The sequence below is a fragment of the Medicago truncatula genome, chromosome 3, assembly GCF_003473485.1.
Source record: "Medicago truncatula cultivar Jemalong A17 chromosome 3, MtrunA17r5.0-ANR, whole genome shotgun sequence".
NCBI lineage: Eukaryota > Viridiplantae > Streptophyta > Magnoliopsida > Fabales > Fabaceae > Medicago > Medicago truncatula.
In genome coordinates this window covers 25,754,428-25,767,070 of record NC_053044.1, presented here as the reverse complement: position 1 = coordinate 25,767,070, position 12,643 = coordinate 25,754,428, and the positions used below count along the sequence as shown (strand labels likewise).

General features: G+C 37.1%; 2 long non-coding RNA genes across 2 annotated transcripts in view; one reads left to right on the top strand and one right to left on the bottom strand.

The window, feature by feature from the left end:
* Nucleotides 1–6,225, top strand: part of LOC120579301 (uncharacterized) — a 25,393-nt gene extending 19,168 nt beyond the window's left edge. The window contains exon 3 of the long non-coding RNA XR_005645103.1: nucleotides 6,097–6,225. This is a non-coding gene — a long non-coding RNA (uncharacterized lncRNA). The remainder of the gene's footprint in view (nucleotides 1–6,096) is intronic.
* Nucleotides 6,095–12,643, bottom strand: LOC120579300 (uncharacterized). Its single transcript, XR_005645102.1, has 4 exons — nucleotides 12,591–12,643; nucleotides 8,540–8,592; nucleotides 8,380–8,432; nucleotides 6,095–6,689 (listed from the first exon to the last, which is right to left on the bottom strand). It is a non-coding gene; the product is annotated as an uncharacterized lncRNA (long non-coding RNA).

Sequence of the window (12,643 nt, the reverse complement as noted above, 5' to 3'; positions counted from 1 at the left end):
AACAGGTAATTCTTGATGCTATCAAAAGCTTCCTGGCATTCATCGTTCCATACAATAGGCTGATTCTTTCTGAGTAGCTTGAAGATCTCATATGGTATATCATCATCATCCTCTTCATCTTCGGCTTCACACACAGGGAATTCAAAATTTGGAGGAACCGTAGGATTACTGTGTTCAACGGGTTTATTATGGTTCAAACTGCATAGAATGGTTGAATGATTTTAGAAAATGGTTTTTTTTTTTTTTCTTTTATGCAGATCTTTGAAATTAATAAGAAAAATAAAGATGTTTTGGTTTTTTCTGGCATTACCATTATTTCCAAGGAAAAAAGCACTAAAAAAAAAATAAAAGTCGTGAAAGAAACGACAATTTTTATTAATAACGGCGATGCCGAAACAAACATGCCCTTACAGAAAATATCACTGTCGCTTCGGGCAGAGCGAGAGGATTGTTATTTTTGAAAAACAAAACACTTAGGCAACAAGACACATTACTCGGAAACATGCATGATTGAAGGAATGATGATGGCATCCCAATTTCTCGCAATGCCTCCTGGTATAACAAACATAGGCCTAGGATCAAATCCAGTCGTCTTTTCGGTAATTGCATTGGCAAACCCAGCACTGTAGAAGGTTCCTGTGGAGACTCCTGAAGTTGGGGAATATCTGAGACCCTCTTTATGCTTATTCTCAAGGAGTTGTATTAACTTGCCCCAGCCAGCAGCTTGTCCTTCTTGGATGTCATTGACAGTCAGATAATTGTCGTTCATCAGTCTCTGGATGTCATTCTGAACAACGTAGCAACCCCAAGGATTATGGAAGCATTCTGGGCAACTGGCATGATCATGGTCAAACAGAGAGGCTTGGCATAACTCGATGTGTAGTGGCAACAGAGGAGTTGCAACGTTACAAACGTCCGATCTGGGAGCTTCCTCATATACCTCAATCATGTTTACAGCAGCGTGATTCGGAAGAGGATTGTCGACGACATGAGGGACGTTATTCTCAAAGGTCAATTTTCCTTGGTCTATGAGTTTTTTTACAATGTACCTCAACGCGTAGCATCCTTCGACATCATGACCCATAGCACCTTGATGGAAATCACACTTGAGGTCCGAACGGAACTTGGGAGGCGATGGATCAGGTGGAGGCTTGCCCTGTCTGGTTGTGCAGTGCCCTTTGAGAAGTAGAGTCGGGAGTAATTCAGCATATAACATTGGTATCAGAGGAAAGGTAGGTCTAGCCTGTTGCTGCTGTCGTTGTTGAGCTGGAGGCTGTTGTTGCATTCGCTGGACGACGGCATTAACGGGTACCTGAGGTTGACCCGATGGCAAAGGATACTGATGATAGAATGGTGGAAAGAAGGGATGCGGAGAGTATTACGCATACGTGTACGACGGAGGTAGCTGAGCAGCATTGATGTCCATGACCTGGAACGTGATCAGAAAGGTTTCGGGACAGATAGTTATTGGCAGATCTATCTCCCCAAGAATGTTCTTACGGGATCCGTCGAAGGCTTTAACCAGAAAGGTGCTCATTCCCAAGGGAGTTCCCCGATAGCTCAATCGATCTAGAGTGGCCGTTGTCTGAGGCAAGGTGGTATTGACAGAGACATGGTTCTTCCCAGGAATCTGGCCATTATTGACAGTACCAGAAACGCCAGCTGCAGTACTGGGAGTGAAGAACGGTGGAAGCCCATACGGAAACCCAGCTGTCATAGCAAAGCGAGCGTCTGCAGATGTGGTTGGGAGCACGCTTGTAGTCACCGGTGCAGCTGTGGCTATAGGGATAGCCGTAGCTGATTGTTCTTGAGCGGCTAGCAGAGCAGTCATGACATCATTAGCTTTAGCCAATTCCTCCCTTAGAGTGGCTAACTCAGTACGGAGCTGAGCGTTCTCTTCTTCCATAGCCTTTTTCCTTCTTCTGTACTCTCTGGTTCGATCGATTCTATCAGGTTCGTAGACCTTCTGAGCACGAGCCACTTTTCAAACTGTGGCAGAGGAACCAGGAAGTAGTGAGCAATTGGAAGCCTTTGTGACCGATGTATGATGCATATGATGCATGATATGCAGATGCAAATGCAAAAACGACTCTTTTTAATGTCATCGAAGGACTTTTTAAACAAATTCGAAACATTGTAAACACTGTTAAACAAGCAAAATAAGGTTTTACAATGGTAAACTTATGAATACAAGTTCACACCTGCGGTGTCTTACAATGTTTCGATCTGTCTAAAAAAATCTTCGATGTATGCGTGAAAAAAAAACTTATGCATGAATGCATGTATGCATGGTTGTTTTGTTTAGTTACAAAGAACAAGGTGGGTTGAGATTCAAAGTAACAGGGCCACGGATGGACACGGCGTCCGGTGAACTAAGGCTTTGGATAGTAGTAACCAAGGTTCTAACACAGTTCCCAAACTGCAACCTCTCTCACATATATCATGGTAGTACAGGACGACACCCGTTCCATGATTATTTGTGAGAAGGTCTAGTTTGAGTGTAGTATCGCGTGACGACTAAAGTTTGAGACAACACTCAATTTAGCCACCGCACTACGTCCTAAAAAGGCTAGGATGGGTTTGGTAACTACGGTTCATAGCTTCGTCGAACAATTGAAAGTGAAGTGCCTAAGCATGACAACACACGCCGACAATATCACCTTCAAAATGCCTCAGCTATGTGAGATTGATCGCATAATCCAATACACGAGGCAACCCCCGGATCGAATTGTCGATTATATCTCTACCTAAACATAAGTTCACTCAGCCCGGGTATAGGACTTTTGATATTCTCACCCCACACGTCAAATGAAAATAAACAAGTATTCAAATATGTAAGCAATAAAACAAAGCGTAAATATAAACTAAGGAAAACTAGGCGTGACCCGCTAAAAAGAATCCCCAGTGAAGTCGCCATTTCTGTTATCATGGTTTTTGGGTGCCAAGCCATTAATTGGACTTGAACCTTTTGACCGTTGATATTCTCTATTTTTTCTTGGGAAGGGCAAAATTGAGAAAAACCCTTAGATTCTAAGTTCGGGGGTCGTTTTCGCTACGGGAAGGTGTTAGGCACCCGGAGCGATTATGGTACTCCATAAGAGCCGCTCTCCTAAGTTGATTTCTACGCTTTATTTTTATTGCCTACTTATTGAAAGAAAAGAAGTTTTATTTGAGTGAAGAATGGGGGTGAGAAGAAGTAGAATTTAATTTTATTTCGGCTTGGAGGGGTTAAAGTCCCTTGCCTACGTACCGTTTTACGGGATCAAAACCGGCGTAGTTCTTGCTAAAAAGACTTGTTGTTTTTTTGTTTTAATTGTTTGATTTTAAATTTTGAAAATGATTTTGAAGAAGGGGATTGAGAGGCTTCATGAGCATTAGAGTATGAAAAAGTGGGGGTTTGTTTAGTGATTTTGCAAAAAAGTCTAAATGATTAGATTTATTTGAGAATTTTATTAAGAAAATAAAAGGTGAAAAGTTGTTGGAGTTTTGACTCCATTTTTATGAAAAATATTTGAAGCGAGTTTGTTTGCATATTTTTTGGAAAAAAGTTGGATTTTCTCTAAGTGTTTAAACCTAAGCATTCATCTAACCATGCAATCCTAGCCATACATCTACACATGCAATCCTAGGCATACATCTAGGGTGAGTGTGTGCGTGCCGGTGCGCCATAGTGTCCATAATCCAAATTACAAAAATTGCCTAAATACATTCTATGGCCTCTTTGCCAAGCTACAAACCAATGATAACAAATTACATCACCGAATGAATTAAAATTTGCAAAAATAAATGCTAAGCTAAAGAAAGTGGAGGAGATAGTGAAATGCTATGAGTGAAGTCACATAAGGAACAAAATGTTAGTGAAACAAGGAAAAATATAATGGGAATGATGAAAAATGCACCAAATGAATATGCAATAAAAAGGGGTAAAAACATGAGAATTTATCAATCACAATATGTAAAAATGCATCAAGAACATATATGGAATTTTAATGAGCAAAAATTAAAGAACAAAGTAAAGGAAATAAATGCAAAAATAAGCAAATAAATTCTAATACTTAGAGGAAAAATTAAAATGATGGGGAAGTATTTTTAGAAAATTTTTAGGAGCATAAAACACCAAGAAAGTGTAAAAAAGTATTTAAAACACAATTAAAAAGCAATTAAAAAAAACTCAGCAGGATTTAATCTGGACCGTTGGATGAATCCAGAGGTCCAGATCAAGCCCTCAAGATCACATCACAGCCATTTGATCAAAGATCAAAGGGTCCAGAAAAAAGCATAAAAGATAGTGTAAAATGCAGGGAGCACAGTGACCGTTAGATCAAAGATCTAACGGTTCAAACAGAAGATATACCATATTTCACACAAAAAGTCATGCACAGGATTCAAAATCAAACACACAGCAGCCATCAGATCTTGGAACAATCCAGATCTGATGGTTCACAGAGCGAGGGAACACAACAAGAGCACGCACGCGCGCGCGTGGGATCGGAGGGAGTATAAAAAGGATTTCTCTCACAAAAATCTCACAATTTCTTTCCTCTTCTCTCTCTAAGTTCAACACGCCGGAGCTGATGGAGGAGGTGGCGGCCGGAGCTTTTTCCGGCGCGGTGGCCGGCCGGTTTCCGGCGGCAGCGCCACCGCGTCGGAAATTTTTTCTTTTTTTTTTTTCAAAATTTTTATACCAAAAGCTTCGTCTCCTCCTCCTCTACACAAATCCGGCACTAGTTTTAGCGAGAAAGGTTCGATTCGGACTAGATCTACATTTTTCTTTGAAAATTTTTTCACACTTTTTTTAAAAAAAAACCACGGATTTAGATATCCTTTTTGCTCTAGTGTCCGAATCCGGCCTTAGAATTTTCAAAATCCGAACGTACAAGCCTAGATCTACCGATACATATCCGTAACAAACTTTTCACATGTGTATATGCGCGAAAACGAGGGAAAAAAGTGTTACCGTCGTCGTGAAACGGAGGAAAAATCCGAGCCTCCTCTTCTCTCCGCCGCGCGCGCGCGTTATGCTCCGGTGGTGCCGCTTTTGCTCGAAAATCCGGTACGGATTTGGTGTTGGTGTGGTGGTTCGCGGTGGTTTTGAATGATTCCGGTTCGGATTTGTTGATTTTGTGATGATTTGAGTTGGTTTTGAGTGAATCCGGTTCGGATTTGTTGATTTTGTGAAGATTTGTTCTTGGTGTTCTTGGAGAATTTTTTGGTGATTTTCTGTTTTGGATCTAACTGATTTTGGAGAGAGAAAGAAATTTCTGTTTTTGTGATGTGATTGATTTTTTTTTTTATTTGGATCTGACACATCTATTTATAGCCTGCCATGTGTATTTGTGGGCCAATGAGAAAATGCCATCTGGACTGGGACTGAAGTGTGCGAAAATTCTGGACAAAAATGCCCCTGGGACCTTTTCTGCAAAAAAAATAATAAAAAAGGACTGGACAGCAATTAAAAATGGACAAAAAATGAAAATTAAAAAGTTTTGAACTAAATTGTGATTTAAAAATAAAATTGAACTAAAAAAAAGTAATTTTGACAAACGTAAAGTGAAACTAAAATTAAAATCAACAAAAGGACTAAAACGAACCAATGGCTTAAATGAGGTACTTCAAAGTAAACTCTCTATGCCGAAATTTTGTGTGAAATGACCAAAATGCCCCTAGGGCTAAAAATGACCTAAACAGATTCAAATTGACTTGACACTGACTCAGATGCAAGTTTGAAATGAATTTAACAAGGTTTACTGATGAAATGTTAAAAATCAATCTGAAAAGACTCAGAGACAGTCACAAGGATGAAAATGGGTCCCACTGCAGGAAATGACCAAAATACCCTTCTGTACGACTTTTTGCAAATTTTGAAATAAACTGTAGAAAAAGCAATGTAATGATTCAGAGACACTTTTGAATGACTTATAAGACAAGTAAAGACGTTTCGAAAGGTTTTATGCAAGAAAAACATAGGTAAAATTGTGATTGAAAATACTGCGAGGCAGAGACAATTTGAACTGTGCAGTTGAAATTTGATAATTGACAAAGTTTGAAATGAAATTGGGCCCAGTATTTTTAGGTCCAAAAACAGGGTATAACAAGCATCATAGAAAATCTTTAAAAAGCTAACAAAGGCTCTAGCCTTTTCCCAATCATTAGGAGTAGGAAGGCCAGCCTCTTTAAACCACTCAACATAGCCAGAATCTTCATGCACTAACTTCTCAAAAGCGGGTTGAAATTTTTCAGCGGTATCCAACATCATGAAAAGTGAATTCCACCTAGTGGAAACGTCAAGACAAACATGTTTTTTACATGTTATCCTTGACATATCAATGCATTCTTTAAATTTCAAAGCTCTTTGAGGTGAAGACCTCACAAACCTAACCGCATTGCGGATGCTAGAAATAGACAAATCTTGATCTTTCAACCCGTCCATGACTACTAAGTTCAATATATGGGCAACACACCTCATATGGAAGTGATCCCCTTCACCCAACAACCCATTCTTGATCTTAAGTCTTTTTTTCAAATAACTAACAGCCACATCATTAGAGGAAGCGTTGTCCACGGTGATCGTGGACACATTTCTTATACCCCACTCTTTCAAAACCTCCTCAACCTTCTTGCCAATGGTTAGTCCTTTGTGATTTGGTATTGGGGCGAAACTAATGATTCTCTTTTGGTAGTTCCAACACCTATCAATGAAGTGTGCAGTGATAGTTATGAAACTAAGGTTTTGTTGGGAAGACCAGCAGTCTGTAGTTAACGCTACACTTCTACAATCAGACTTAAAAAATGCCTTAAGTTTCAATTTTTCATCTAGAAAAAGTTGGAAACAATCTCTAGCAATTGTCCTCCTTGAAGGGGGGGTCATATGAGGTTGCAATTGTTTACAAAGTTGCTTAAATCCCTCACCTTCTACAACCCTAAAGGCATGTTCATCAAGGATGACAAAGTTTGTTACAGCTTTCCTACACTCTATTGCATTGTACCTTTGGTTTGCATTAACTAGCAAACCACCCTTTCCACTTACAAGGTTTGATTGCCTAGTGTCTTTTAACATGTTAGAGGGTTTTTGAAGACAAATTTTAGTGTGTGCTAACATGCTGGATGTCCCATGTGCTTTAGAATGACAGCGATATCGTTTATGGCAATGTTTACAAGCTGCTATAGGTTCTGATTCATTGGGTAAAGGGTTAAAATCTAACCAAATAGGAGAGGATTTCCTATTACCATTAGCATTAGGTCTTCTACCCCTAGTAGGAAGGGGGGGAAGTGGAGCATTAATAGGTAAAGCAGCTGGTTGTTGAGTTTCAGCAGCTGAAAAATATTAGTCAAGTATTTTAGATGTGTAATTAACTAAATAATTTACATTATAAAGCATTTTCTAGCAGAAGAGTATGCACAAATTTAACAATTTTATCTAACAGAACATTATGCATCAAATTTACCAATTAATTAGAAATATAAAACACTGATTGCTGCAACCACTAGAAATAAAACACAATTAATGTAGGGAAAAAAACTGATTAATCATAGAAATATAAAACACTAGAATAAAAGAACTATTAATTAGTACTTCTTCCACTGCTATGACAAAATATAGATTGCTGCAACCGAAAGTTGAAATTCCAATTGATCCAAAAAGGCTGGCTGATGCTAAAGTAGTATACTACACTGACATATTTCAGAAACAATTCAAAAACTGAACTGATCAACTGTAATGTAACCACTATTGGTCCAAAACGCAGATAAGCATATAAGCATGGGAACAGATCTCAAAACGCAGATAAGCAACACTTAGGCAGATAGATATATCACCAGACATACATAAATAAAACTCAACTCAGGCAGATAAGCGTGTGAAAACTTACCATTGACACCAGCTCCATTTACCACATTCATAGTTGCAGCTCCATTAACCTCCTCCATTGTTGCATCTCCAGTCATCCCTTCCATAGGTGCAGCTTCGTTTATTTCCTCCATAGGCTCAACTTTATACATACAATAAAAAAATAAAAAATTAATGACAGTTTATATAAATTCAAGAGCTTGTAAATGAGATTCAAACCAAAAAGAGGCAAGTTGTACTCATTATTTTTTAGAAAAAGCATTAACATAGAATAGATTAGTATTGATCTGTTTTGTGTATTAACATCATACATATATGGAGCTGAATGTTTATAAACAATATACACATAACAAAATGTTTATTGATTGATTGATTAGGCAGAGTTGTTGTTTTAAACTTAGAAGTAGTGAAACTGAAAGATAAAAAAGAGTTTTCTTCTTTAGTAAAAAAATAAAGTATTTCTTCTACTACACAATGATTCAACTACCCCATTTCTTCTTACTGAAAATCAGAGAGAATAGAAAAAAACGTACCAATTCCTTGGCCATCTCCTTCATCCATCTTTCAAGTTACAAACTATCTAAGCCTCCAATAACATAAAAGCCATAAGTTAGAAATTTGCTTTCATCACTTAAATATAATGAAATCATTTAACAATATAAAATATAAACACTCTAGCTTAGCAACTTTTACCTTTTTGTCAATCAGTGATAAAATCAACTTCCTCCTTATCTACAAGTACTAAGCTGAAATAGAAATAAAAACTGTTATCGTGGTTTTTGGGTGCCAAGCCATTAATTGGACTTGAACCTTTTGACCGTTGATATTCTCTATTTTTTCTTGGGAAGGGCAAAATTGAGAAAAACCCTTAGATTCTAAGTTCGGGGGTCGTTTTCGCTACGGGAAGGTGTTAGGCACCCGGAGCGATTATGGTACTCCATAAGAGCCGCTCTCCTAAGTTGATTTCTACGCTTTATTTTTATTGCCTACTTATTGAAAGAAAAGAAGTTTTATTTGAGTGAAGAATGGGGGTGAGAAGAAGTAGAATTTAATTTTATTTCGGCTTGGAGGGGTTAAAGTCCCTTGCCTACGTACCGTTTTACGGGATCAAAACCGGCGTAGTTCTTGCTAAAAAGACTTGTTGTTTTTTTGTTTTAATTGTTTGATTTTAAATTTTGAAAATGATTTTGAAGAAGGGGATTGAGAGGCTTCATGAGCATTAGAGTATGAAAAAAGTGAGGGTTTGTTTAGTGATTTTGCAAAAAAAGTCTTAATGATTAGGTTTATTTGAGAATTTGATTAAGAAAATAAAAGGGAAAAATTGTTGGAGTTTTGACTCCATTTTTATAAAAAAAAATATTTGAAGTGAACTTGTTTGCATATTTTTTGGAAAAAATTGGATTTTCTCTAAGTGTTTAAACCTAAGCATTCATCTAACCATGCAATCCTAGGCATACATCTAGGGTGAGTGTGTGCGTGCCGGTGCGTCATAGTGTCCATGGTCCATATTACAAAAATTGCCTAAATACATTCTATGGCCCCTTTGCCAAGCTACAAACCAATGATAACAAATTACACCATCAAATGAATTAAAACTTGCAAAAATAAATGCTAAGCTAAAGAAAGTGGAGGAGATAGTGGAATGCTATGAAATGTATGTCACATGAGATGAAATGGTTAGTAATCATAAAGCACGAAATAGTAGGAAATAAATAAAAAGGAAAGCATAAGAATGGCAAAAAGGAAGTAATAAAGTGGTAAAAACCTAAAAAATTTGATATGATACCTAAAGGTGCTTGTGACTCATATTATCACACCATGGCAATTTTGTAAGAGATTTTGTTTCAAGCCATGACATGAAATTAATAGAGACACATGCAAGCAAAGTATCACACCAAATTCATAGAGAAATTTGACACTTTATTCCTTAAGACAAACACTTGTTGCTTGCAAAACAAGAAATTTACAAAATCATGTCCAAAGACAGCAAAAAAAAACACATGACCAGAGGCATATTCATCACAAGATTGGGTATCATTTATTCATGTCACATATCAAAGTGTCAAGAACAAAAACATAACCAAAATAATACCAAAAATGTAAAAACACATGGAAATTAATTCATGCCATTTTACCATTTTTTTTTTATATGCAAAACACCATAGAAATACCAAAATATATATCAAGAAACAACTAGGATTTTTAGGAATTTTTGTAAAAAAAATGTGAGCAAGCAACAGGTGCAGATAGCAAGGAAAACAGTGCAAATAGCAAAAACGTAGAAAGAAACTTAAGCCCAACCCAAAACCCACTGGACCTGGATCATCCAAAGGCCTCAGAGGCGTTAGATTGATCCAGACCTAGATCTGACGGTTCAAAGCAAGCAGCGCATGGTAACACGGATCAAGCATACGGAAACAAAGCATCACAACCATTCAAATGAAAAACCCTAGATCCTACGGTCCAAGATGAAGACAAAATGAACCAGACCGGTTCAGGCGTCTATATAAGGACATGGACACCGGTCCAGTTCATTTCTTTCATCTCTTTCTCTCTCTAAACTTCTCTCTTCTCTCGCCTCTCTCTAAAAACTCACCGCCGGTGAGGATGAAGCTACGGCGGAGACCTTGAAGGTCCGCCGGAAACTTCATCTTCTCCGGCGAGCCTATGAACTTCCGGTGACCTAACTTTCCAGAATTCAAAGATTTTTACATCTCTTGATTCGTCCTTTAACCCTAAACACGAATCCAGCAAAGGTTTTTTCAAACACAGCTTGAAACGACGTAGATCTGAAAAAACTTCGTACGGTTTTGAAACTGATTTTTTTGATTTTTGAAAGAAAACGTTTAGATCTTTAAGGATCTACATCGTTTCGTCGTTTATTACTTCTCTGGTGCTTGTTCTTGCTTTCAAAACTTGGATCCTTATGGATCTAGGTTTTGTGTTTACGGTTATGGTTTTCTTTGTGATTCTGGAAAATTTTTTCTGCTTATTCACGTGATTTTGCAGGTTTAAACTATGATATTATTTTTTGAAGAGAAACTCTGAGTTTTACCTGAGTTTTGGTTGAAACTTTTGATAGAGAAAATCTTTGGAAAACTTGATTCTGTTCTTGATGATTTTTGATTCTTCTGCTTGTTCTTTGGACCGAAAATAAATCGGTGATTCACCGGTTCTGTTTCTTCATCTTCTTCGCCGGTTTCAAACCTGCTTCTTTTCCTCTTCTTCTCTTCGAATCTTCTTCGTGATCGGTGCTGGAGTTTACTGCTTCTGCAGTGAATTCGTGCCTTGAATTGCGAAGAAGATGATTCAATGATGATGATTCCTTAGGAATCTCTGAGAATCAATGGAAAATCCAACGAATTTTGATGATTTTGGTTTTCTGGAAAACGGTTAGGGTTTTTGTGATCTTGGTGTTCTTGAGAAATTCTGAGATTTTTCTGTTTTGATTCAATTGCTCAGAGAGAGAAAAACGGATTTGTGTTTATGAGTTGGCGTGTGATTAATGGGTCTGTGTGGCACTGTACACCTTTTATAGCTGACATGTGTGATCTTGGACCAATAGAATTGTGACATCTGGACTCTAACTGAAAAAACGCAAGTTTGACACTTTGAGCCCTTTTCTGCAAAATTGAAAGATTAAAGGGCTAAAATGAAAATAACAAAAAGGACTAAAAAAGCAAAATAGAAAGAATTCTGGACTGAAATGCAAATTGGAAAGCATCTGGACTGAAATGCAATTTTGGGCCTCTTCGAGGACCAAAATGCAAAATAAAAATAAAATTGAAATAAAATTGGTAACCTGACAAAACGTAAAGCGAAACAAAAATAAAATTGACAAAACGGACTAAAACGAAACAATGGCTTAAATGAGGTACTTCAAAGTAACCTCTCTATGCCAAAATTTTGTGTGAAATGACCAAAATGCCCCTAGGGCTAAAAATGACCTAAACATATTCAAATTGACTTGACACTGACTCAGATGCAAGTTTGAAATGAACTTAACAAGGTTTACTGATGAAAGGTTAAAAAACAATCTGAAAAAAGACTCAGAGACAGTCACAAGGATGAAAATGGGTCCCACTGCAGGAAATGACCAAAATACCCTTCTGTATGACTTTTTGCAAATTTTGAAATAAACTGTAGAAAAAGCAATGCAATGATTCAGAGACACTTTTGAATGACTTACAAGACAAGTAAAGACACTTCGAAAGGTTTTATGCAAGAAAAACATAGGTAAAATTGTGATTGAAAATACTGCGAGGCAGAGACAATTTGAACTGTACAGTTGAAATCTGATAATTGACAGAGTTTGAAATGAAATTGGGCCCAATATTTTTAGGTCCAAAAACAGGGTATAACAAAAACATAGGAAAAAAATGTGTTAAGATAAGAAATAATAAACAAACTAATTAAACAATAGTAAATAATGAGTAGATGAGTTTTGTTCATCATAGACTGTTAACAAATATAAAAAATACACTTTTGAATACCAAAATATAGTCCAAAATATTGTTTACTTCTTTCATCAGTGCAAAATCATAAGAAGTCTAAAACCCTACATTGAAAAGCACAAAAGAGAAACCCTAGATTTTACTTCTTATCAATTAGTGACGAAAAATGCATGATAAACCACAATTTCTTGACAGTATAGTATATGCCATGAAAGATCTAGGAAAAAAAAAAGATTATGAGATAAAAAATTAAATCTTAGACGAATTGGAATCGTAAACAAACATATAACCTGAAGTGTAACGAGATTGATCGAAGATTCGTCGGAGTGAAGAGAGTGCTGGA